At 44.5% G+C, this 25,640-nt stretch overlaps 14 non-coding genes and 2 pseudogenes across 14 annotated transcripts; 4 read left to right on the forward strand and 12 right to left on the reverse strand.

Moving 5' to 3' along the window:
* Positions 1–5,432: 5,432 nt before the first annotated feature.
* Positions 5,433–5,595, reverse strand: LOC135021551 (U1 spliceosomal RNA). The gene has a single exon (XR_010218784.1). It is a non-coding gene; the product is annotated as a U1 spliceosomal RNA (small nuclear RNA).
* Positions 5,596–5,747: 152 nt separating this feature from the next.
* Positions 5,748–5,911, reverse strand: LOC135021659 (U1 spliceosomal RNA). The gene has a single exon (XR_010218881.1). It is a non-coding gene; the product is annotated as a U1 spliceosomal RNA (small nuclear RNA).
* Positions 5,912–6,582: 671 nt separating this feature from the next.
* On the reverse strand, positions 6,583–6,745 carry LOC135021562 (U1 spliceosomal RNA). Its single transcript, XR_010218793.1, has one exon. It is a non-coding gene; the product is annotated as a U1 spliceosomal RNA (small nuclear RNA).
* Positions 6,746–6,897: 152 nt separating this feature from the next.
* Positions 6,898–7,061, reverse strand: LOC135021392 (U1 spliceosomal RNA). Its single transcript, XR_010218644.1, has one exon. It is a non-coding gene; the product is annotated as a U1 spliceosomal RNA (small nuclear RNA).
* A 671-nt stretch (positions 7,062–7,732) lies between these two features.
* Positions 7,733–7,895, reverse strand: LOC135021563 (U1 spliceosomal RNA). The gene has a single exon (XR_010218794.1). It is a non-coding gene; the product is annotated as a U1 spliceosomal RNA (small nuclear RNA).
* Positions 7,896–8,039: 144 nt separating this feature from the next.
* LOC135021606 (U5 spliceosomal RNA) lies at positions 8,040–8,155 on the forward strand. The gene has a single exon (XR_010218830.1). It is a non-coding gene; the product is annotated as a U5 spliceosomal RNA (small nuclear RNA).
* Positions 8,156–8,425: 270 nt separating this feature from the next.
* Positions 8,426–8,541, forward strand: LOC135021601 (U5 spliceosomal RNA). Its single transcript, XR_010218825.1, has one exon. It is a non-coding gene; the product is annotated as a U5 spliceosomal RNA (small nuclear RNA).
* Positions 8,542–8,827: 286 nt separating this feature from the next.
* LOC135021607 (U5 spliceosomal RNA) lies at positions 8,828–8,943 on the forward strand. The gene has a single exon (XR_010218831.1). It is a non-coding gene; the product is annotated as a U5 spliceosomal RNA (small nuclear RNA).
* A 274-nt stretch (positions 8,944–9,217) lies between these two features.
* On the forward strand, positions 9,218–9,333 carry LOC135021618 (U5 spliceosomal RNA). The gene has a single exon (XR_010218842.1). It is a non-coding gene; the product is annotated as a U5 spliceosomal RNA (small nuclear RNA).
* Positions 9,334–15,411: 6,078 nt separating this feature from the next.
* LOC135021437 (U1 spliceosomal RNA) lies at positions 15,412–15,574 on the reverse strand. Its single transcript, XR_010218688.1, has one exon. It is a non-coding gene; the product is annotated as a U1 spliceosomal RNA (small nuclear RNA).
* A 676-nt stretch (positions 15,575–16,250) lies between these two features.
* On the reverse strand, positions 16,251–16,392 carry LOC135021532 (U1 spliceosomal RNA; annotated as a pseudogene).
* A 153-nt stretch (positions 16,393–16,545) lies between these two features.
* On the reverse strand, positions 16,546–16,709 carry LOC135021399 (U1 spliceosomal RNA). The gene has a single exon (XR_010218651.1). It is a non-coding gene; the product is annotated as a U1 spliceosomal RNA (small nuclear RNA).
* Positions 16,710–17,383: 674 nt separating this feature from the next.
* Positions 17,384–17,546, reverse strand: LOC135021543 (U1 spliceosomal RNA). Its single transcript, XR_010218776.1, has one exon. It is a non-coding gene; the product is annotated as a U1 spliceosomal RNA (small nuclear RNA).
* A 151-nt stretch (positions 17,547–17,697) lies between these two features.
* LOC135021403 (U1 spliceosomal RNA) lies at positions 17,698–17,861 on the reverse strand. The gene has a single exon (XR_010218655.1). It is a non-coding gene; the product is annotated as a U1 spliceosomal RNA (small nuclear RNA).
* A 683-nt stretch (positions 17,862–18,544) lies between these two features.
* On the reverse strand, positions 18,545–18,696 carry LOC135021519 (U1 spliceosomal RNA; annotated as a pseudogene).
* Positions 18,697–18,848: 152 nt separating this feature from the next.
* Positions 18,849–19,011, reverse strand: LOC135021558 (U1 spliceosomal RNA). Its single transcript, XR_010218789.1, has one exon. It is a non-coding gene; the product is annotated as a U1 spliceosomal RNA (small nuclear RNA).
* Between the last annotated feature and the right edge of the window lie 6,629 nt (positions 19,012–25,640).

Below are 25,640 nucleotides of genomic sequence, written 5' to 3' on the forward strand. Positions count from 1 at the left end.
CACCGGTTATTTGACAATTAATCTTTTTATATGTTTTATTAATAAACATTGTTATTTTTTACGTTGGCTCTCTGTACATCGTGTCTCAGAATTGGCGGCTTTATCCTATAAAAGCCCTTACCTAATTTTTCATATGTGGTGCCTGCGGCTACTAGGGACTTGGAGGATTCCAAGTTGCTGGACGTAGTCAGGGCCCTGAAAATATATGTTTCCAGGACGGCTGGAGTCAGAAAATCTGATTCGCTGTTTATCCTGTATGCACCCAGCAAGCTGGGTGCTCCTGCTTCTAAGCAGACGATTGCTCGTTGGATTTGTAGTACAATTCAGCTTGCACATTCTGTGGCAGGCCTGCCACAGCCAAAATCTGTAAAAGCCCATTCCACACGGAAAGTGGGCTCATCTTGGGCGGCTGCCCGAGGGGTCTCGGCTTTACAACTTTGCCGAGCAGCTACTTGGTCAGGGGAAAACATGTTTGCTAAATTCTACAAATTTGATACCCTGGCTGAGGAGGACCTGGAGTTCTCTCATTCGGTGCTGCAGAGTCATCCGCACTCTCCCACCCGGTTGGGAGCTTTGGTATAATCCCCATGGTCCTTTCGGAGTCCCCAGCATCCACTAGGACGTTAGAGAAAATAAGAATTTACTTACCGATAATTCTATTTCTCATAGTCCATAGTGGATGCTGGGCGCCCATCCCAAGTGCGGATTGTCTGCATTACTTGTACATAGTTATTGTTACAAAAATCGGGTTATTGTTGTTGTGAGCCATCTTTTCAGAGGCTCCTTCTGTTATCATGCTGTTAACTGGGTTCAGATCACAAGTTGTACGGTGTGATTGGTGTGGCTGGTATGAGTCTTACCCGGGATTCAAAATCCTTCCTTATTGTGTACGCTCGTCCGGGCACAGTATCCTAACTGAGGCTTGGAGGAGGGTCATAGGGGGAGGAGCCAGTGCACACCAGCTAGTCCTAAAGCTTTTACTTTGTGCCCAGTCTCCTGCGGAGCCGCTATTCCCCATGGTCCTTTCGGAGTCCCCAGCATCCACTACGGACTATGAGAAATAGAATTATCGGTAAGTAAATTCTTATTTTCTGGACTGTGTCCAGGATCATCCTTAGGAATAGAAGACGTGTCGTCGGAATCAGCTGCGATTTTGGAATATTAAGAATCCAACCGTGCTGCCGCAACACTACTTGAGATAGTGCTACCCCGACTACCAACTGTTCCCTGGATCTTGCCCTTATCCGGAGATCGTCCAAGTAAGGGATAATTAAAACTCCCTTCCTTCGAAGGAGTATCATCATTTCGGCCATTACTTTGGTAAAGACCCGGGGTGCCGTGGACAAACCAAACGGCAGCGTCTGAAACTGATAGTGACAGTTCTGTACCACAAACCTGAGGTACCCTTGGTGAGAAGGGTAATTTGGGACATGGAGATAAGCATCCTTGATGTCCAGAGACACCATATAATCCCCTTCTTCCCGGTTTGCCATCACCGCTCTGAGTGACTCCATCTTGAATTTGAACCTTTGTATGTAAGTGTTCAAGGATTTCAGATTTAAATTAGGTCTCACCGAGCCGTCCGGCTTCGGTACCACAAACAGCGTGGAATAATACCCCTTTCCCTGTTGTAGGAGGGGTACCTTGATTATCACCTGCTGGGAATACAGCTTGTGAATGGCTTCCCATACCGCCTCCCTGTCGGAGGGAGACGTCGGTAAAGCAGACTTTAGGAAAACGGCGAAGGGGAGACGTCTCGAATTCCAATTTGTACCCCTGAGATACCACCTGAAGGATCCAGGGGTCCACCTGTGAGTGAGCCCACTGCACGCTGAAATTTATGAGACGGGCCCCCACCGTTTCTGTTCCTGGGAACTGGCTGTTTGCTGCAGCCTTTTTCCTCTCCCTCTGCCACGGGGCAGAAATGAGGAGCCTTTTGCCCGCTTGCCCTTATGGGGCCCAAAGGACTGCGCCTGATAATACGGCGTCTTCTTATGTTGAGAGGCTACCTGGGGTAAAAATGTGGATTTCCCAGCCGTTGCCGTGGCCACCAGGTCTGTTAGACCTACCCCAAATAACTCCTCCCTTTTATAAGGCGATACTTCCATATGCCTTTTGGAATCAGCATCACATGACCACTGTCTTGTCCATAACCCTCTTCTGGCAGAAATGGACAGCGCACTTACTCTTGATGCCAGTCGGCAAATATCCCTCTGTGCATCACGCATATATAGAAAGCATCTTTTAAATGCTCTATAGTCAGTAATATACTGTCCCTATCTAGGGTATCAATATTGTCAGTCAGGGAATCCGACCAAGCCACCCCAGCACTGCACATCCAGGCTGAGGCGATTGCTGGTCGCAGTATCACACCCGTGTGAGTGTATATACATTTTAGGATATTTTACTGCTTTCTGTCAGCAGGTTCCTTAAGGGCGGCCGTATCCGGGGACGGTAGTGCCACCTGTTTAGACAAGCGTGTGAGGGCTTTATTCACCCTAGGGGGTGTTTCCCAATGTGCCCTATCCTCTGGCGGGAAGGGGTATGATGCTAATAACTTTTTAGGAATTAACAGTTTTTATCGGGGGAAACCCACGCATCATCACACACTTCATTTAATTCCTCAGATGCAGGAAAAACTACAGGCAGTTTTTTCTCACCCAACATAATACCCTTTTTAGTGGTACTGGTATTATCAGAAATGTGTAAAAACATTTTCCATAGCCTCAATCATGTAACGTGTGGCCCTACTGGAAGTCACATTCGTCTCTTAATCGTCGACACTGGAATCAGTATCCGTGTCGGCGTCTGTATCTGCCATCTGCGGTAACGGGCGTTTTAGAGCCCCTGATGGCTTTTGAGACACCTGGACAGGCACAGGCTGAGTAGCCGGCTGTCTCATGTCATCAATCTTTTGTAAAGAGCTGACACTGTCACGTAATTCCTTCCATAAGCTCAGCCACTCAGGTGTCGACTCCCTAGGGGGTGACAACTCCATTACAGGCAATTGCTCCGCCTCCACACCATTTTCCTCCTCATACATGTCGACACAATCGTACCGACACACACACACACACAGGGAATGCTCTGATAGAGGACAGGACCCCACTAGCCCTTTGGGGAGACAGAGGGAGAGTATGCCAGCACACACCAGAGCGCTATATATATATATATATATACAGGGATAACCTTATATAAGTGTTTTTCCCCTTATAGCTGCTGTATTGTTATACTACACCTAATTAGTGCCCCCCTCTCTTTTTTAACCCCTTTCTGTAGTGTAGTAACTGCAGGGGAGAGCCAGGGAGTTTCCCTCCAACGGAGCTGTGAGAGAAAATGGCGCCAGTGTGCTGAGGAGATAGGCTCCGCCCCCTTCTCGGCGGCCTTTTCTCCCGTTTTTCTGTGGAATCTGCCAGGGGTTAAAATTCATCCATATAGCCCTGGGGGCTATATGTGATGTATTTTCGCCAGCCAAGGTGTTTCTATTGCAGGGCTATAACGTGTAGATGAAGCACTAACAGGAGGCTTTAAAATTTTCATTCTAGTGTCTTTCGTTTGGGAGAAAAATGCAAAGGTACAATACAGCATTTCCTTGCCGATATCTCTCTTTTGCAAAGAGATAGGCATTGGAAAATTCAGGGCTATTACGTGTAGATGAAGCACTAAAAGGAGGCTTTAAAATTTTCATTCTAGTGTCCTTCGTTTGGGAGAAAAATGCAAAAGTACAATGCAGCTTTTCCTTGCCGATATCTCTCTTTTGCAAAGAGATAGGCATTGGAAAATGCAGGGCTATAACGTGTAGATGAAGCACTAACAGGAGGCTTTAAAATTTTCATTCTAGTGTCTTTCGTTTGGGAGAAAAATGCAAAGGTACAATACAGCATTTCCTTGCCGATATCTCTCTTTTGCAAAGAGATAGGCATTGGAAAATTCAGGGCTATAACGTGTAGATGAAGCACTAACAGGAGGCTTTAAAATTTTCATTCTAGTGTCTTTCGTTTGGGAGAAAAATGCAAAGGTACAATACAGCTTTTCCTTGCCGATATCTCTCTTTTGCAAAGAGATAGGCATTGGAAAATTCAGGGCTATAACGTGTAGATGAAGCACTAACAGGAGGCTTTAAAATTTTCATTCTAGTGTCCTTCGTTTGGGAGAAAAATGCAAAGGTACAATACAGCTTTTCCTTGCCGATATCTCTCTTTTGCAAAGAGATAGGCATTGGAAAATTCAGGGCTATAACGTGTAGATGAAGCACTAAGAGGAGGCTTTACAATTTTCATTCTAGTGTCCTTCGTTTGGGAGAAAAAAGCAAAGGTACAATACAGCTTTTCCTTGCCAATATCTCTCTTTTGCAAAGAGCTAGGCATTGGAAAATTCAGGGCTATACCGTGTAGATGAAGCACTAACAGGAGGCTTTTAAATTTTCATTCTAGTGTCCTTCGTTTGGGAGAAAAATGCAAAGGTACAATACAGCTTTTCCATGCCGATATCTCTCTTTTGCAAAGAGATAGGCATTGGAAAATTCAGGGCTATAACGTGTAGATGAAGCACTAACAGGAGGCTTTAAAATTTTCATTCTAGTGTCTTTCGTTTGGGAGAAAAATGCAAAGGTACAATACAGCTTTTCCTTGCCGATATCTCTCTTTTGCAAAGAGATAGGCATTGGAAAATTCAGGGCTATAACGTGTAGATGAAGCACTAACAGGAGGCTTTAAAATTTTCATTCTAGTGTCCTTCGTTTGGGAGAAAACTGCAAAGGTACAATACAGCTTTTCCTTGCCGATATCTCTCTTTTGCAAAGAGATAGGCATTGGAAAATTAAGGGCTATAACGTGTAGATGAAGCACTAATAGGAGGCTTTAAAATTTTCATTCTAGTGTCCTTCGTTTGGGAGAAAAATGCAAAGGTACAATACAGCTTTTCCTTGCCGATATCTCTATTTTCAGATGAACATGGGAGGGCAGAAGGCTGCCTAATACTGAAGCACCCCCAAACAACAAACCAAATGCAACAACTAGTACAAGCATTCCTGGGGGAAGTTCTGCAGAAGACGGATTTGCATACGGTGATGTCATCCAAGCAGTGGGCCAAAGTTGGCTGGAACCCTCATCTGCATATGAAAAAAGAAAAGGGGTATGCAGGGCATGGCGGCCTTTTGCGGCGCTTGGATGACCCTTAGTTCGCATTAAACACCCCCACCCTCCTTCGGTGTGGGGCTCATGTTTGCTATGCCCCAGCCCCTGAAGCATTCAAGCTGATTTCTTGCAGCAGCTGGGCACTGTAACAGCTCCAGAGCTGCTCTGTACGGCAAGTAAAAGGGTGTGGGCCCTGCAGCACTACCTGTAGTTTGCATTGTGCATTGGAAGGCACTTAAGAAAAGAGAAGTGGAAACAGACAGCAAACTAGGCTGGAGAGAGACCTGAGACAAAGAGATCTGAATTATACGAGAGCCGACCAGGGGAAACACAAATTATGCAGTCAAGTTTCCCACATTTGGGGAAATCGCAGGGGCAGCACATCCAGAGTGCAATGGGTGAGCCTTGCCCTGGGAGAAGCACCTTCATGATTATAGTATCTCACCTGGCAGGTAAGTAGAAGTTGGGCTAGAGCTGGGGAGAGTCGCTGCACGGGCACCCCCCTGTCAAGTGAAGGAGATCCAACTGAGGCAGCACAAGGGAACTCTCGAAAGAAGAACAAGGCTAGAGGAAGATCTGAAACAAAGAAATCTGACTTTTACCAGAGCTGACCAGAGGAAAGCACAAACACAGTCCCCCACTACCACAAATAATGCAGTTGAGTTTCCCACATTTGGGGAAATCACAGGGGTCAGCATACCCAGAATGCAATGAATGAACCTCACCCTGGGAGAACAATCTTCAAGACCATGGTCTCTCCTATGCAAAATAAGTATGATTTGGGATAGGGCTGGGGAGGGCCGCTGCTCAGGCACATCTCTTTCAAGTAAAGGAGATTCAACTGAGGCAGCACAAGGGAACTCTCATCTGGGGACAACAACTGCAGGGAGAACACATATTTTCAGATGAACATGGGAGGGGAGAAGGCTGCCTAATACTGAAGCACCCCCAAACAACAAACCAAATGCAACAACTAGTGCAAGCATTCCTGGGGGAAGGCCTGCAGCAGATGGATTTGCATATGGTGATGCCATCCAAGCAGTGGGTCAAAGTTGGCTTCAACCCTCGTCTGCATATGAAAAGAGAAAAGGGGCGTGCAGGGCATGGCGCCCTATTGCGGCGCTTGGATGACCCCTAGTTCGCATTACACACCTCCACCCTCCTTCGGTGTGGGGCTCATGTTGGCTATGCCCCAGCCCCTGAAGCATTCAAGCTGATTTCTTGCAGCAGCTGGGCACTGTAACTGCTCCAGAGCTGCTCTGTAAGGCAAGTAAAAGGGTGTGGGCCCTGCAGCACTACCTGTAGTTTGCATTGTGCATTGGAAGGCACGAAGTAAGCAGACGGGAGAAGTCAGGATAGTGCGCAAGGGCATAGAAGGGAGCGGCTCAAGAAAAGAGAAGTGGAAACAGACAGCAAACTAGGCTGGAGAGAGACCTGAGACAAAGAGATCTGAATTATACGAGAGATGACCAAGGGAAACACAAATTATGCAGTCAAGTTTCCCACATTTGGGGAAATCGCAGGGGCAGCACAACCAGAATGCAATGGGTGAGCCTTGCCCTGGGAGAAGCACCTTCATGATCATAGTATCTCACCTGGCAGGTAAGTAGGAGTTGGGCTAGAGCTGGGGAGGGTCGCTGCTCGGGCACCCCCCTCTCAAGTGAAAGAGATCCAACTGAGGCAGCACAAGGGAACTCTCGAAAGAAGAACAAGGCTAGAGGAAGATCTGATATAAAGAAATCTGATTTTTACCAGAGCTGACCAGAGGAAAGCACAAACACAGTCCCCCACTACCACAAATAATGCAGTCGAGTTTCCCACATTTGGGGAAATCACAGGGGTCAGCATACCCAGAATGCAATGAATGAACCTCACCCTGGGAGAACAATCTTCATGACCATGGTATCGCCTATGCAAAATAAGTATGATTTGGGATAGGGCTGGGGAGGGCCGCTGCTCAGGCACATCTCTGTCAAGTAAAGGAGATTCAACTGAGGCAGCACAAGGGAACTCTCATCTGGGGACAACAACTGCAGGGAGAACACATATTTTCAGATGAACATGGGAGGGCAGAAGGCTGCCTAATACTGAAGCACCCCCAAACAACAAACCAAATGCAACAACTAGTGCAAGCATTCCTGGGGGAAGGCCTGCAGCAGATGGATTTGCATATGGTGATGTCATCCAAACAGTGGGTCAAAGTTGGCTTCAACCCTCGTCTGCATATGAAAAGAGACAAGGGGCGTGCAGGGCATGGCGGCCTTTTGCGGCGCTTGGATGACCCCTAGTTCGCATTACACACCTCCACCCTCCTTCGGTGTGGGGCTCATGTTGGCTATGCCCCAGCCCCTGAAGCATTCAAGCTGATTTCTTGCAGCAGCTGGGCACTGTAACTGCTCCAGAGACGCTCTGTAAGGCAAGTAAAAGGGTGTGGGCCCTGCAGCACTACCTGTAGTTTGCATTGTGCGTTGGAAGGCACGAAGTAAGCAGACGGGAGAAGTCAGGATAGTGCGCAAGGGCATAGAAGGGAGCGGCTCAAGAAAAGAGAAGTGGAAACAGACAGCAAACTAGGCTGGAGAGAGACCTGAGACAAAGAGATCTGAATTATACGAGAGCCGACCAGGGGAAACACAAATTATGCAGTCAAGTTTCCCACATTTGGGGAAAACGCAGAAGCAGCACACCCAGAGTGCAATGGGTGAGCCTTGCCCTGGGAGAAGCACCTTCATGATCATAGTATCTCACCTGGCAGGTAAGTAGGAGTTGGGCTAGAGCTGGGGAGGGTCGCTGCTCGAGCATCCCCCTGTCAAGTAAAGGAGATTCAACTGAGGCAGCACAAGGGAACTCTCATCTGGGGACAACAACTGCAGGGAGAACACATATTTTCAGATAAAAATCTTGGTCATGCTCTGGTTTCTCTTCAGAACGAACAAATCTTTCGCCTTTTACTAAAGATTTCCGTGGAGAGGAGCAAAACCGAGTTTTATCTCAATTTTTGCATGCCCCATCTTTTTGGGGTTTCTTTTATCGGTTTAAAGATAGAATGAGTGTGCTTTAATGTAAGCTCATTTGCATAGAAATGACAGTAAATGTTTGTTTCTTTTCAAACAGAACTTTCTTGACCATGCTACTTGCTTGAAAGATCTGGGAGCACATGGAATACAGTACAAACCATGCTTATAGCAAGGAGAAGACAGGTGAGAAATCTGCTTTCTTTCAAATTGGGCGCTCACTTTGATCTGAATGAGGACTGCTGGCACGGCACTCAGGCGACAGGTGGAATCTTGGTCATGCTCTGGTTTCTCTTCAGAACGAACAAATCTTTCGCCTTTTACTAAAGATTTCCGTGGAGAGGAGCAAAACTGAGTTTTATCTCAATTTTTGCATGCCCCATATTATTGGGGTTTCTTTTATCGGATTAAAGACAGAACGAGTGTGCTTTCTTGTTAGCTTTAATGTAAGTTTATTTGCATAACAATGACAATAAATGCCTGTTTCTTTTCAAGCAGAACTTTCTTGACCATACTAATTGCTTGAAAGATCTGGGAGCACATGGAAAAGAGTACAAACCATGCTTATAGCAAGGGGAAGCCTGGTGAGAAATCTGCTTTCTTTCTTTCAAATTGGGTGCTCACTTTGAGCTGAATGAGGACTGCTGGCATGGCACTCAGGCGACAGGTGGAATCTTGGTCATGCTCTGGTTTCTCTTCAGAACGAACAAATCTTTCGCCTTTTACTAAAGATTTCCGTGGAGAGGAGCAAAACTGAGTTTTATCTCAATTTTTGCATGCCCCGTCTTATTGGGGTTTCTTTTATCAGTTTAAAGATAGAACGAGTGTGCTTTAATGTAAGCTCATTTGCATAGAAATGACAGTAAATGTTTGTTTCTTTTCAAACAGAACTTTCTTGACTATACTAATTGCTTGAAAGATCTGGGAGCACATGGAAAAGAGTACAAACCATGTTTATAGCAAGGGGAAGCCTGGTGAGAAATCTGCTTTCTTTCTTTCAAAGTTGGTGCTCACTTTGAGCTGAATGAGGACTGCTGGCATGGCACTCAGGCGACAGGTAGAATCTTGGTCATGCTGTGGTTTCTCTTCAGAACGAACAAATCTTTCGCCTTTTACTAAAGATTTCCGTGGAGAGGAGCAAAACTGAGTTTTATCTCAATTTTTGCATGCCCCATCTTATTGGGGTTTTATTTTATCGGTTTAAAGATAGAACGAGTGTGCTTTAATGTAAGCTCATTTGCATAGAAATGACAGTAAATGTTTGTTTCTTTTCAAACAGAACTTTCTTGACCACACTAATTGTTTGAAAGATCTGGGAACACATGGAAAAGAGTACAAACCATGTTTATAGCAAGGGGAAGCTGTCACAACTGAGGGCCTGAGCTGACGGGAGGCAGCCTCAGTTGTAGGGGCTGAGATGTACCGGAACCTGGGAGGTTGTGTCAGACCCCTGGACATGTAAGTAACATAAATAATAAATGCCCGAAGGCGTGACCACGACAACTTGGATAAAAGTCAATGATGTTTATTATGACAACTCCGCAACACAGCAGCAGTAAAAGAAAACGTAAAAGTCAGCAAAGAATAAATACAGTTCCTGGGTACTACAGGATGGCAGGAGCCACAGGGCACTGGTAGTGTGAGATAGTTCTTATGATCTTCTAGATGGAAAGTCCTTACCAGGCCCGACTGTAGCAATGGAGATAACCCAGGATTGTGCCAGCTGGTGTTCCAGGAAAAGCTGGGTTGCTGAAGATAAAACAGCTGCTGTGGATACTGGCTGGAACCTGACTGTTGTTAGCACGTAGTGGATACTGGCTGGAACCAGTTAAATAATAAATGAACTTGGGAGCGATGAAATATGAACTGAAATGTAGAACTTGAGAGCGGAGAAATAATAATACCGGTGGAGAGTGGTAAAGTGTAGAAAGGACTAGAGATGAGCGGGTTCGGTTTCTCTGAATCCGAACCCGCACGAACTTCATGTTTTTTTCACGGGTCCGAGCAGACTCGGATCCTCCCGCCTTGCTCGGTTAACCCGAGCGCGCCCGAACGTCATCATGACGCTGTCGGATTCTCGCGAGACTCGGATTCTATATAAGGAGCCGCGCGTCGCCGCCATTTTCACACGTGCATTGAGATTGATAGGGAGAGGACGTGGCTGGCGTCCTCTCCATTTAGATTAGGGTTGAGAGAGAGAGAGAGAGATTGACCCGAGGCTGTGATACTGTAGAAGAGAGTGCAGAGTTTAGTGACTGACGACCACAGTGACCACCAGACAGTGCAGTTGTTTGTTTTATTTAATATATCCGTTCTCTGCCTGAAAAAAACGATACACACAGTGACTCAGTCACATACCATATCTGTGTGCACTGCTCAGCCCAGTGTGCTGCATCAATGTATATATATATATATCTGACTGTGCTCAGCTCACACAGCTTATAATTGTGGGGGAGACTGGGGAGCACTGCAGTGCCAGTTATAGGTTATAGCAGGAGCCAGGAGTACATAATATTATATTAAAATTAAACAGTGCACACTTTTGCTGCAGGAGTGCCACTGCCAGTGTGACTAGTGACCAGTGACCTGACCACCAGTATATATAATATTAGTAGTATACTATCTCTTTATCAACCAATCTATATTAGCAGCAGACACAGTACAGTGCGGTAGTTCACGGCTGTGGCTACCTCTGTGTCGGCACTCGGCAGCCCGTCCATAATTGTATATACCACCTAACCGTGGTTTTTTTTTCTTTCTTTATAGTCATACTAGTTACGAGTATACTATCTCTTTATCAACCAGTCTATATTAGCAGCAGACACAGTACAGTGCGGCAGTTCACGGCTGTGGCTACCTCTGTGTCGGCACTCGGCAGCCCGTCCATAATTGTATATACCACCTAACCGTGGTTTTTTTTTCTTTCTTTATAGTCATACTAGTTACGAGTATACTATCTCTTTATCAACCAGTCTATATTAGCAGCAGACACAGTACAGTGCGGCAGTTCACGGCTGTGGCTACCTCTGTGTCGGCACTCGGCAGCCCGTCCATAATTGTATATACCACCTAACCGTGGTTTTTTTTTCTTTCTTTATACATACATACTAGTTACGAGTATACTATCTCTTTATCAACCAGTCTATATTAGCAGCAGACACAGTACAGTGCGGTAGTTCACGGCTGTGGCTACCTCTGTGTCGGCACTCGGCAGCCCGTCCATAATTGTATATACCACCTAACCGTGGTTTTTTTTTCTTTCTTTATACATACATACTAGTTACAAGTATACTATATCTTTATCAACCAGTCTATATATTAGCAGCAGACACAGTACAGTGCGGTAGTTCACGGCTGTGGCTACCTCTGTGTCGGCACTCGGCAGCCCGTCCATAATTGTATATACCACCTAACCGTGGTTTTTTTTTCTTTCTTTATACATACATACTAGTTACGAGTATACTATCTCTTTATCAACCAGTCTATATATTAGCAGCAGACACAGTACAGTGCGGTAGTTCACGGCTGTGGCTACCTCTGTGTCGGCACTCGGCAGCCCGTCCATAATTGTATATACCACCTAACCGTGGTTTTTTTTTCTTTCTTTATACATACATACTAGTTACGAGTATACTATCTCTTTATCAACCAGTCTATATTAGCAGCAGACACAGTACAGTGCGGTAGTTCACGGCTGTGGCTACCTCTGTGTCGGCACTCGGCAGCCCGTCCATAATTGTATATACCACCTAACCGTGGTTTTTTTTTCTTTCTTTATACATACATACTAGTTACGAGTATACTATCTCTTTATCAACCAGTCTATATATTAGCAGCAGACACAGTACAGTGCGGTAGTTCACGGCTGTGGCTACCTCTGTGTCGGCACTCGGCAGCCCGTCCATAATTGTATATACCACCTAACCGTGGTTTTTTTTTCTTTCTTTATACATACATACTAGTTACGAGTATACTATCTCTTTATCAACCAGTCTATATATTAGCAGCAGACACAGTACAGTGCGGTAGTTCACGGCTGTGGCTACCTCTGTGTCGGCACTCGGCAGCCCGTCCATAATTGTATACTAGTATCCAATCCATCCATCTCCATTGTTTACCTGAGGTGCCTTTTAGTTGTGCCTATTAAAATATGGAGAACAAAAATGTTGAGGTTCCAAAATTAGGGAAAGATCAAGATCCACTTGCCACACGTGAAGTCAGTTCAGACACTGCCAGCCTGAGTCAGGTCATTCCCGTCATCAGGCTTTTGCAGAAGAAGCTGGAGACATTGAAGGAGGAGCTAAGACAGAGCGATTCCGCTAGGCATGTGGGACTTGTGGATGGAGCCCTTCATTCGCTTAACCAGGATTCACGGGTGGTCAATCTGTTGAAATCAGAGCACTACATTTTGGCCACCGTGCTCGATCCTAGATTTAAAACCTACGTTGTATCTCTCTTTCCGGCAGACACACGTCTGCAGGGGTTCAAAGACCTGCTGGTGAGAAAATTATCAAGTCAAGTGGAACTTGATCGGTCAACAGCTCCTCCTTCACATTCTCCCGCAATTGGGGGTGCGAGGAAAAGGCTCAGAATTCCGAGCCCACCCGCTGGCGGTGATGCAGGGCAGTCTGGAGCGACTGCTGATGCTGACATCTGGTCCGGACTGAAGGACCTGCCAACGATTACGACATGACGTCTACTGTCACTGCATATGATTCTCTCACCATTGAAAGAATGGTGGAGGATTATATGAGTGACCGCATCCAAGTAGGCACGTCAGACAGTCCGTACGTATACTGGCAGGAAAAAGAGGCAATTTGGAGGCCCTTGCACAAACTGGCTTTATTCTACCTAAGTTGCCCTCCCACAAGTAGTACTCCGAAAGAGTGTTTAGTGCCGCCGCTCACCTTGTCAGCAATCGGCGTACGAGGTTACTTCCAGAAAATGTGGAGAAGATGATGTTCATTAAAATGAATTATAATCAATTGCTCCGTGGAGACAATGACCAGCAGCAATTGCCTCCACAAAGTACACAGGGAGCTGAGATGGTAGATTCCAGTGGGGACGAATTGATAATCTGTGAGGAGGGGGATGTACACGGTGATGAATCGGAGGATGATGATGAGGTGGACATCTTGCCTCTGTAGAGCCAGTTTGTGCAAGGAGAGATTAATTGCTTCTTTTTTGGTGGGGGTCCAAACCAACCCGTCATTTCAGTCACAGTTGTGTGGCAGACCCTGTCACTGAAATTATGGGTTGGTTAAAGTGTGCATGTCCTGTTTATACAACATAAGGGTGGGTGGGAGTGCCCAAGGACAATTCCATCTTGCACCTCTTTTTTCTTTCATTTTTCTTTGCGTCATGTGCTGTTTGGGGAGTGTTTTTTGGAAGGGCCATCCTGCGTGACACTGCAGTGCCACTCCTAGATGGGCCAGGTGTTTGTGTCGGCCACTTGGGTCGCTGAGCTTAGTCACACAGCTACCTAATTGCGCCTCTTTTTTTCTTTGCGTCATGTGCTGTTTGGGGAGTGTTTTTTGGAAGGGCCATCCTGCGTGACACTGCAGTGACACTCCTAGATGGGCCAGGTGTTTGTGTCGGCCACTTGGGTCGCTGAGCTTAGTCACACAGCTACCTCATTGCGCCTCTTTTTTTCTTTGCGTCATGTGCTGTTTGGGGAGTGTTTTTTGGAAGGGCCATCCTGCGTGACACTGCAGTGTCACTCCTAGATGGGCCAGGTGTTTGTGTCGGCCACTTGGGTCGCTGAGCTTAGTCACACAGCTACCTCATTGCGCCTCTTTTTTTCTTTGCGTCATGTGCTCTTTGGGGAGTGTTTTTGGAAGGGCCATCCTGCGTGACACTGCAGTGCCACTCCTAGATGGGCCAGGTGTTTGTGTCGGCCACTTGGGTCGCTGAGCTTAGTCACACAGCTACCTCATTGCGCCTCTTTTTTTCTTTGCGTCATGTGCTGTTTGGGGAGTGTTTTTTGGAAGGGCCATCCTGCGTGACACTGCAGTGCCACTCCTAGATGGGCCAGGTGTTTGTGTCGGCCACTTGGGTCGCTGAGCTTAGTCACACAGCTACCTCATTGCGCCTCTTTTTTTCTTTGCGTCATGTGCTGTTTGGGGAGTGTTTTTTGGAAGTGCTATCCTGCGTGACACTGCAGTGCCACTCCTAGATGGGCCAGGTGTTTGTGTCGGCCACTTGGGTCGCTGAGCTTAGTCATCCAGCGACCTCGGTGCAAATTTTAGGACTAAAAATAATATTGTGAGGTGTAAGGTGTTAAGAATAGACTGAAAATGAGTGGAAATTATGGTTATTGAGGTTAATAATACTTTGGGATCAAAATGACTCCCAAATTCTATGAACAAGGGAAAATGTCATCATCCCGCTGTCGGATTCTCGCGAGATTCGGATTCCATATAAAGAGCTGCGCGTTGCCGCCATTTTTACTCGTGCATTGAAGAGAGAGCGGAGAGGACGTGGCTATGTTCTCTCAGTGGAAATCTCAATATCAGTGCTCAGTATCAGTGGATACTTATTGCTGCTCAGTAATACTAGTAGTGTGTCTCTCCTGCTCAGTGTCAGTTCTCAGTAGTATCCTCATCAGTGCTCAGTATCACTGCTCATTGTCTTGTGCTGCATTGTTGTGCTCAGCATACTACAGTACATTACTAATAGTCCAGTGCTGCATCTTGCTGCTCAGTGTCAGTTCTAGTATCCTCATCAGTGCTCACTATCACTGCTCATTGCATTGTGGTGTTCTGTATACTACAGTAACATAGTAATATAGTAACATATAGTAACATAGTTTTTGAGGTTGAATAGAGGCAAATTGCCCATCGTGTTCAACCTGTTTTAAGTTGTGATGATTCTACATACTTGCTTAATAATGTATTATGACTAGTTAGCTACTACAACTCATGTTACCCCCGGATTAACCATGTTGATATTTTAAGTATTATAAACTTGGATAGCTTTTTCATTCAGAAATGTATCCATTCCTTTTTTAAATCCAATTACAGAGTCCGCCATTACCACCTTCCCTGGCAGGGAATTCCACATCCTGATTGCCCTAACAGTGAAGATCATAGTATCTAACCTGGCAGGTAAGTAGGAGTTGGGCCAGAGCTGTGGAGGATTGCTGCTCGGGCACCCCCTGTGAAGTGAAGGAGATCCAACTGAGGCAGCACAAGGGAACTCTCGAAAGAAGAACAAGGCTAGAGGAAGATCTGAGACAAAGAAATCTGACTTTTACCAGAGCTGACCAGAGGAAAGCACAAACACAGTCCCCCACTACCACAAATAATGCAGTCGAGTTTCCCACATTTTGGAAATCACAGGGGTCAGCATACCCAGAATGCAATGAATGAACCTCACCCTGGGAGAACAATCTTCATGACCATGGTATCGCCTATGCAAAATAAGTATGATTTGGGATAGGGCTGGGGAGGGCCGCTGCTCAAGCACATCTCTGTCAAGTATAGGAGATTCAACTGAGGCAGCACAAGGGAACTCTCATCTGGGGACAACAACTGCAGGGAGAACACATATTTTCAGATGAACATGGGAGGGCAGAAGGCTGCCTAATACTGAAGCACCCCCAAACAACAAACCAAATGCAACAACTAGTACAAGCATTCCTGGGGGAAGTTCTGCAGAAGACGGATTTGCATACGGTGATGTCATCCAAGCAGTGGGCCAAAGTTGGCTGGAACCCTCATCTGCATATGAAAAGAGAAAAGGGGCATGCAGGGCATGGCGGCCTTTTGCGGCGCTTGGATGACCCTTAGTTCGCATTAAACACCCCCACCCTCCTTCGGTGTGGGGCTCATGTTGACAATGCCCCAGCCCCTGAAGCATTCAAGCTGATTTCTTACAGCAGCTTGGCACTGTAACAGCTCCAGAGCTGCTCTGTAAGGCAAGTAAAAGGGTGTGTAGTTTGCATTGTGCATTGGAAGGCACAAAGTAAGCAGACAGGAGGAGAAGTCAGGATAGTGCACAAGGGTATAAAAGGGAGGGGCTCAAGAAAAAAGAAGTGGAAACAGACAGCAAACTAGGCTGGAGAGAGACCTGAGACAAAGAGATGTGAATTATATGAGAGCCGACCAGGGGAAACACAAATTATGCAGTCAAGTTTCCCACATTTGGGGAAATCGCAGGGGCAGCACACCCAGAGTGCAATGGGTGAGCCTTGCCCTGGAAGAAGCACCTTCATGATCATAGTATCTCACCTGGCAGGTAAGTAGGAGTTGGGCTTGAGCTGGGGAGGGTCGCTGCTCGGGCACCGCCCTGTCAACTGAAGGAGATCCAACTGAACAGCACAAGGGAACTCTCGAAAGAAGAACAAGGCTAGAGGAAGATCTGAAACAAAAAGAAATCTGACTTTTACCAGAGCTGACCAGAGGAAAACACAAACACAGTCCCCCACTACCACAAATAATGCAGTCGAGTTACCCACATTTGGGGAAATCACAGGGGTCAGCATACCCAAAATGCAATGAATGAACCTCACCCTGGGAGAACAATCTTCATGACCATGGTATCTCCTATGCAAAATAAGTATGATTTGGGATAGGGCTGGGGAGGGCCGCTGCTCAGGCACATCTCTGTCAAGTAAAGGAGATTCAACTGAGGCAGCACAAGGGAACTCTCATCTGGGGACAACAACTGCAGGGAGAACACATATTTTCAGATGAACATGGGAGGGCAGAAGGCTGCCTAATACTGAAGCACCCCCAAACAACAAACCAAATGCAACAACTAGTGCAAGCATTCCGGGGGGAAGGCCTGCAGCAGATGGATTTGCATATGGTGATGTCATCCAAGCAGTGGGTCAAAGTTGGCTTCAATCCTCATCTGCATATGAAAAGAGAAAAGGGGCGTGCAGGGCATGGCGGCCTTTTGCGGCGCTTGGATGACCCCTAGTTCGCATTAAACACCTCCACCCTCCTTTGGTGTGGGGCTCATGTTGACAATGCCCCAGCCTCTGAAGCATTCAAGCTTATTTCTTACAGCAGCTTGGCACTGAAACAGCTCCAGAGCTGCTCTGTAAGGCAAGTAAAAGGGTGTGGGCCCTGCAGCACTACCTGTAGTTTGCATTGTGCATTGGAAGGCACAAAGTAAGCAGACAGGAGGAGAAGTCAGGATAGTGCACAAGGGTATAAAAGGGAGGGGCTCAAGAAAAAAGAAGTGGAAACAGACAGCAAACTAGGCTGGAGAGAGACCTGAGACAAAGAGATCTGAATTATACGAGAGCTGACCAGGGGAAACACAAATTCTGCAGTCAAGTTTCCCACATTTGGGGAAATCGCAGGGGCAGCACACCCAGAGTACAATGGGTGAGCCTTGCCCTGGGAGAAGCACCTTCATGATCATAGTATCTCACCTGGCAGGTAAGTAGGAGTTGGGCTAGAGCTGGGGAGGGTCGCTGCTCGGGCACCCCCTGTCAAGTGAAGGAGATCCAACTGAGGCAGCACAAGGGAACTCTCGAAAGAAGAACAAGGCTAGAGGAAGATCTGAGACAAAGAAATCTGACTTTTACCAGAGCTGACCAGAGGAAAACACAAACACAGTCCCCCACTACAACAAATAATGCAGTCGAGTTTCCCACATTTGGGGAAATCACAGGGGTCAGCATACCCAGAATGCAATGAATGAACCTCACCCTGGGAGAACAATCTTCATGACCATGGTATCTCCTATGCAAAATAAGTATGATTTGGGATAGGGCTGGGGAGGGCCGCTGCTCAGGCACATCTCTGTCAAGTAAAGGAGATTCAACTGAGGCAGCACAAGGGAACTCTCATCTGGGGACAACAACTGCAGGGAGAACACATATTTTCAGATGAACATGGGAGGGCAGAAGGCTGCCTAATACTGAAGCACCCCCAAACAACAAACCAAATGCAACAACTAGTAAAAGCATTCCTGGGAGAAGGTCTGCAGAAGACGGATTTGCATACGGTGATGTCATCCAAGCAGTGGGCCAAAGTTGGCTGGAACCCTCATCTGCATATGAAAAGAGAAAAGGGTTATGCAGGGCATGGCGGCCTTTTGCGGTGCTTGGATGACCCCTAGTTCGCATTAAACACCTCCATTCTCCTTCGGTGTGGGGCTCATGTTGGCTATGCCCCAGCCCCTGAAGTATTCAAGCTGATTTCTTGCAGCAGCTGGGCACTGTAACAGCTCCAGAGCTGCTCTGTAAGGCAAGTAAAAGGGTGTGGGCCCTGCAGCACTACCTGTAGTTCGCATTGTGCGTTGGAAGGCACAAAGTAAGCAGACAGGAGAAGTCAGGAGAGTGCACAAGGGCATAGAAGGCAGGGGCTCAAGAAAAGAGAAGTGGAAACAGACAGCAAACTAGGCTGGAGAGAGACCTGAGACAAAGAGATCTGAATTATACGAGTAGCCAACTAGAGGAAACACAAATTATGCAGTCAAGTGTCCCACATTTGGGGAAATCGTAGGAGCAGCACACCCAGAGTGCAATGGGTGAGCCTTGCCCTGGGAGAAGCACCTTCCTGATCATAGTATCTCACCTGGCAGGTAAGTAGGAGTTGGGCTAGAGCTGGGGAGGGTCGCTGCTCGGGCACCCCCCTGTCAAGTGAAGGAGATCCAACAGAGGCAGCACAAGGAAACTCTCGAAAAAAGAACAAGGCTAGAGGAAGATCTGAGACAAAGAAATCTGTATTTTACCAGAGCTGACCAGAGGAAAGCACAAACACAGTCCCCCACTACCACAAATAATGCAGTCGAGTTTCCCAATTTGGGGAAATCACAGGGGTCAGCATACCCAGAATGCAATGAATGAACCTCACCCTGGGAGAACAATCTTCATGACCATGGTATCTCCTATGCAAAATAAGTATGATTTGGGATAGGGCTGGGGAGGGCCGCTGCTCAGGCACATCTCTGTCAAGTAAAGGAGATTCAACTGAGGCAGCACAAGGGAACTCTCATCTGGGGACAACAACTGCAGGGAGAACACATATTTTCAGATGAACATGGGAGGGCAGAAGGCTGCCTAATACTGAAGCACCCCCAAACAACAAACCAAATGTAACAACTAGTGCAAGCAACAAAATTTTAAAGCCTCCTGTTAGTGCTTCATCTACACGTTATAGCCCTGAATTTTCCAATGCCTATCTCTTTGCAAAAGAGAGATATCGGCAAGGAAAAACTGTATTGTACCTTTGCATTTTTCTCCCAAACAAAAGACACTAGAATGAAAATTTTAAAGCCTCCTGTTAGTGCTTCATCTACACGTTATAGCCCTGAATTTTCCAATGCCTATCTCTTTGCAAAAGAGAGATATCGGCAAGGAAAAGCTGTATTGTACCTTTGCATTTTTCTCCCAAACGAAGGACACTAGAATGAAAATTTAAAAGCCTCCTGTTTAGTGCTTCATCTACACGGTATAGCCCTGAATTTTCCAATGCCTAGCTCTTTGCAAAAGAGAGATATTGGCAAGGAAAAGCTGTATTGTACCTTTGCATTTTTCTCCCAAACGAAGGACACTAGAATGAAAATTTTAAAGCCTCCTGTTAGTGCTTCATCTACACGTTATAGCCCTGAATTTTCCAATGCCTATCTCTTTGCAAAAGAGAGATATCGGCAAGGAAAAACTGTATTGTACCTTTGCATTTTTCTCCCAAACGAAAGACACTAGAATGAAAATTTTAAAGCCTCCTGTTAGTGCTTCATCTACACGTTATAGCCCTGAATTTTCCAATGCCTAGCTCTTTGCAAAAGAGAGATATTGGCAAGGAAAAGCTGTATTGTACCTTTGCATTTTTCTCCCAAACTAAAGACACTAGAATGAAAATTTTAAAGCCTACTGTTAGTGCTTCATCTACACGTTATAGCCCTGAATTTTCCAATGCCTAGCTCTTTGCAAAAGAGAGATATCGGCAAGGAAAAGCTGTATTGTACCTTTGCATTTTTCTCCCAAACGAAAGACACTAGAATGAAAATTTTAAAGCCTCCTGTTAGTGCTTCATCTACACGTTATAGCCCTGAATTTTCCAATGCCTATTTCTTTGCAAAAGAGAGATATCGGCAAGGAAAAGCTTTATTGTACCTTTGCATTTTTCTCCCAAACGAAGGACACTAGAATGAAAATTTTAAAGCCTCCTATTAGTGCTTCATCTACACGTTATAGCCCTGAATTTTCCAATGCCTATTTCTTTGCAAAAGAGAGATATCGGCAAGGAAAAGCTGTATTGTACCTTTGCATTTTTCTCCCAAACGAAGGACACTAGAATGAAAATTTTAAAGCCTCCTGTTAGTGCTTCATCTACACGTTATAGCCCAGAATTTTCCAATGCCTATCTCTTTGCAAAAGAGAGATATCGGCAAGGAAAAGCTGTATTGTACCTTTGCATTTTTCTCCCAAACGAAAGACACTAGAATGAAAATTTTAAAGCCTCCTGTTAGTGCTTCATCTACACGTTATAGCCCTGAATTTTCCAATGCCTATCTCTTTGCAAAAGAGAGATATCGGCAAGGAAAAGCTGTATTGTACCTTTGCATTTTTCTACCAAACGAAGGACACTAGAATGAAAATTTAAAAGCCTCCTGTTAGTGCTTCATCTACACGGTATAGCCCTGAATTTTCCAATGCCTAGCTCTTTGCAAAAGAGAGATATTGGCAAGGAAAAGCTGTATTGTACCTTTGCATTTTTCTCCCAAACGAAGGACACTAGAATGAAAATTTTAAAGCCTCCTGTTAGTGCTTCATCTACACGTTATAGCCCTGCATTTTCCAATGCCTATCTCTTTGCAAAAGAGAGATATCGGCAAGGAAAAGCAGCATTGTACCTTTGCATTTTTCTCCCAAACGAAAGACACTAGAATGAAAATTGTAAAGCCTCCTGTTAGTGCTTCATCTACACGTTATAGCCCTGCATTTTCCAATGCCTAGCTCTTTGCAAAAGAGAGATATTGGCAAGGAAAAGCTGTATTGTACCTTTGCATTTTTCTCCCAAACGAAAGACACTAGAATGAAAATTTTAAAGCCTCCTGTTAGTGCTTCATCTACACGTTATAGCCCTGAATTTTCCAATGCTTATCTCTTTGCAAAAGAGAGATATCGGCAAGGAAAAGCAGCATTGTACTTTTGCATTTTTCTCCCAAACCAAAGACACTAGAATGAAAATTTTAAAGCCTCCTGTTAGTGCTTCATCTACACGTTATAGCCCTGAATTTTCCAATGCCTAGCTCTTTGCAAAAGAGAGATATTGGCAAGGAAAAGCTGTATTGTACCTTTGCATTTTTCTCCCAAACGAAGGACACTAGAATGAAAATTTTAAAGCCTCCTATTAGTGCTTCATCTACACGTTATAGCCCTGAATTTTCCAATGCCTATCTCTTTGCAAAAGAGAGATATCGGCAAGGAAAAGCTGTATTGTACCTTTGCAGTTTTCTCCCAAACGAAAGACACTAGAATGAAAATTTTAAAGCCTCCTGTTAGTGCTTCATCTACACGTTATAGCCCTGAATTTTCCAATGCCTATCTCTTTGCAAAAGAGAGATATCGGCAAGGAAAAACTGTATTGTACCTTTGCATTTTTCTCCCAAACGAAAGACACTAGAATGAAAATTTTAAAGCCTCCTGTTAGTGCTTCATCTACACGTTATAGCCCTGAATTTTCCAATGCTTATCTCTTTGCAAAAGAGAGATATCGGCAAGGAAAAGCAGCATTGTACTTTTGCATTTTTCTCCCAAACGAAAGACACTAGAATGAAAATTTTAAAGCCTCCTGTTAGTGCTTCATCTACACGTTATAGCCCTGAATTTTCCAATGCCTAGCTCTTTGCAAAAGAAAGATATTGGCAAGGAAAAGCTGTATTGTACCTTTGCATTTTTCTCCCAAACGAAGGACACTAGATTGAAAATTTCAAAGCCTCCTATTAGTGCTTCATCTACACGTTATAGCCCTGAATTTTCCAATGCCTAGCTCTTTGCAAAAGAGAGATATCGGCAAGGAAAAGCTGTATTGTACCTTTGCAGTTTTCTCCCAAACGAAAGACACTAGAATGAAAATTTTAAAGCCTCCTGTTAGTGCTTCATCTACACGTTATAGCCCTGAATTTTCCAATGCCTATCTCTTTGCAAAAGAGAGATATCGGCAAGGAAAAACTGTATTGTACCTTTGCATTTTTCTCCCAAACAAAAGACACTAGAATGAAAATTTTAAAGCCTCCTGTTAGTGCTTCATCTACACGTTATAGCCCTGAATTTTCCAATGCCTATCTCTTTGCATAAGAGAGATATCGGCAAGGAAAAGCTGTATTGTACCTTTGCATTTTTCTCCCAAACGAAGGACACTAGAATGAAAATTTAAAAGCCTCCTGTTTAGTGCTTCATCTACACGGTATAGCCCTGAATTTTCCAATGCCTAGCTCTTTGCAAAAGAGAGATATCGGCAAGGAAAAGCTGTATTGTACCTTTGCATTTTTCTCCCAAACGAAGGACACTAGAATGAAAATTTTAAAGCCTCCTGTTAGTGCTTCATCTACACGTTATAGCCCTGAATTTTCCAATGCCTATCTCTTTGCAAAAGAGAGATATCGGCAAGGAAAAACTGTATTGTACCTTTGCATTTTTCTCCCAAACGAAAGACACTAGAATGAAAATTTTAAAGCCTCCTGTTAGTGCTTCATCTACACGTTATAGCCCTGAATTTTCCAATGCCTAGCTCTTTGCAAAAGAGAGATATTGGCAAGGAAAAGCTGTATTGTACCTTTGCATTTTTCTCCCAAACTAAAGACACTAGAATGAAAATTTTAAAGCCTACTGTTAGTGCTTCATCTACACGTTATAGCCCTGAATTTTCCAATGCCTAGCTCTTTGCAAAAGAGAGATATCGGCAAGGAAAAGCTGTATTGTACCTTTGCATTTTTCTCCCAAACGAAAGACACTAGAATGAAAATTTTAAAGCCTCCTGTTAGTGCTTCATCTACACGTTATAGCCCTGAATTTTCCAATGCCTATTTCTTTGCAAAAGAGAGATATCGGCAAGGAAAAGCTTTATTGTACCTTTGCATTTTTCTCCCAAACGAAGGACACTAGAATGAAAATTTTAAAGCCTCCTATTAGTGCTTCATCTACACGTTATAGCCCTGAATTTTCCAATGCCTATTTCTTTGCAAAAGAGAGATATCGGCAAGGAAAAGCTGTATTGTACCTTTGCATTTTTCTCCCAAACGAAGGACACTAGAATGAAAATTTTAAAGCCTCCTGTTAGTGCTTCATCTACACGTTATAGCCCAGAATTTTCCAATGCCTATCTCTTTGCAAAAGAGAGATATCGGCAAGGAAAAGCTGTATTGTACCTTTGCATTTTTCTCCCAAACGAAAGACACTAGAATGAAAATTTTAAAGCCTCCTGTTAGTGCTTCATCTACACGTTATAGCCCTGAATTTTCCAATGCCTATCTCTTTGCAAAAGAGAGATATCGGCAAGGAAAAGCTGTATTGTACCTTTGCATTTTTCTACCAAACGAAGGACACTAGAATGAAAATTTAAAAGCCTCCTGTTAGTGCTTCATCTACACGGTATAGCCCTGAATTTTCCAATGCCTAGCTCTTTGCAAAAGAGAGATATTGGCAAGGAAAAGCTGTATTGTACTTTTGCATTTTTCTCCCAAACGAAGGACACTAGAATGAAAATTTTAAAGCCTCCTGTTAGTGCTTCATCTACACGTTATAGCCCTGCATTTTCCAATGCCTATCTCTTTGCAAAAGAGAGATATCGGCAAGGAAAAGCAGCATAGTACCTTTGCATTTTTCTCCCAAACGAAAGACACTAGAATGAAAATTGTAAGCCTCCTGTTAGTGCTTCATCTACACGTTATAGCCCTGCATTTTCCAATGCCTAGCTCTTTGCAAAAGAGAGATATTGGCAAGGAAAAGCTGTATTGTACCTTTGCATTTTTCTCCCAAACGAAAGACACTAGAATAAAAATTTTAAAGCCTCCTGTTAGTGCTTCATCTACACGTTATAGCCCTGAATTTTCCAATGCTTATCTCTTTGCAAAAGAGAGATATCGGCAAGGAAAAGCAGCATTGTACTTTTGCATTTTTTTCCCAAACGAAAGACACTAGAATGAAAATTTTAAAGCCTCCTGTTAGTGCTTCATCTACACGTTATAGCCCTGAATTTTCCAATGCCTATCTCTTTGCAAAAGAGAGATATTGGCAAGGAAAAGCTGTATTGTACCTTTGCATTTTTCTCCCAAACGAAGGACACTAGAATGAAAATTTTAAAGCCTCCTATTAGTGCTTCATCTACACGTTATAGCCCTGAATTTTCCAATGCCTATTTCTTTGCAAAAGAGAGATATCGGCAAGGAAAAGCTGTATTGTACCTTTGCATTTTTCTCCCAAACGAAGGACACTAGAATGAAAATTTTAAAGCCTCCTATTAGTGCTTCATCTACACGTTATAGCCCTGAATTTTCCAATGCCTATCTCTTTGCAAAAGAGAGATATCGGCAAGGAAAAGCTGTATTGTACCTTTGCAGTTTTCTCCCAAACGAAAGACACTAGAATGAAAATTTTAAAGCCTCCTGTTAGTGCTTCATCTACACGTTATAGCCCTGAATTTTCCAATGCCTATCTCTTTGCAAAAGAGAGATATCGGCAAGGAAAAACTGTATTGTACCTTTGCATTTTTCTCCCAAACGAAAGACACTAGAATGAAAATTTTAAAGCCTCCTGTTAGTGCTTCATCTACACGTTATAGCCCTGAATTTTCCAATGCTTATCTCTTTGCAAAAGAGAGATATCGGCAAGGAAAAGCAGCATTGTACTTTTGCATTTTTCTCCCAAACGAAAGACACTAGAATGAAAATTTTAAAGCCTCCTGTTAGTGCTTCATCTACACGTTATAGCCCTGAATTTTCCAATGCCTAGCTCTTTGCAAAAGAAAGATATTGGCAAGGAAAAGCTGTATTGTACCTTTGCATTTTTCTCCCAAACGAAGGACACTAGATTGAAAATTTTAAAGCCTCCTATTAGTGCTTCATCTACACGTTATAGCCCTGAATTTTCCAATGCCTAGCTCTTTGCAAAAGAGAGATATCGGCAAGGAAAAGCTGTATTGTACCTTTGCAGTTTTCTCCCAAACGAAAGACACTAGAATGAAAATTTTAAAGCCTCCTGTTAGTGCTTCATCTACACGTTATAGCCCTGAATTTTCCAATGCCTATCTCTTTGCAAAAGAGAGATATCGGCAAGGAAAAACTGTATTGTACCTTTGCATTTTTCTCCCAAACAAAAGACACTAGAATGAAAATTTTAAAGCCTCCTGTTAGTGCTTCATCTACACGTTATAGCCCTGAATTTTCCAATGCCTATCTCTTTGCAAAAGAGAGATATCGGCAAGGAAAAGCTGTATTGTACCTTTGCATTTTTCTCCCAAACGAAGGACACTAGAATGAAAATTTAAAAGCCTCCTGTTTAGTGCTTCATCTACACGGTATAGCCCTGAAT

This window comes from Pseudophryne corroboree, unplaced genomic scaffold, assembly GCF_028390025.1.
Source record: "Pseudophryne corroboree isolate aPseCor3 unplaced genomic scaffold, aPseCor3.hap2 scaffold_370, whole genome shotgun sequence".
Classification (NCBI taxonomy): domain Eukaryota; kingdom Metazoa; phylum Chordata; class Amphibia; order Anura; family Myobatrachidae; genus Pseudophryne; species Pseudophryne corroboree.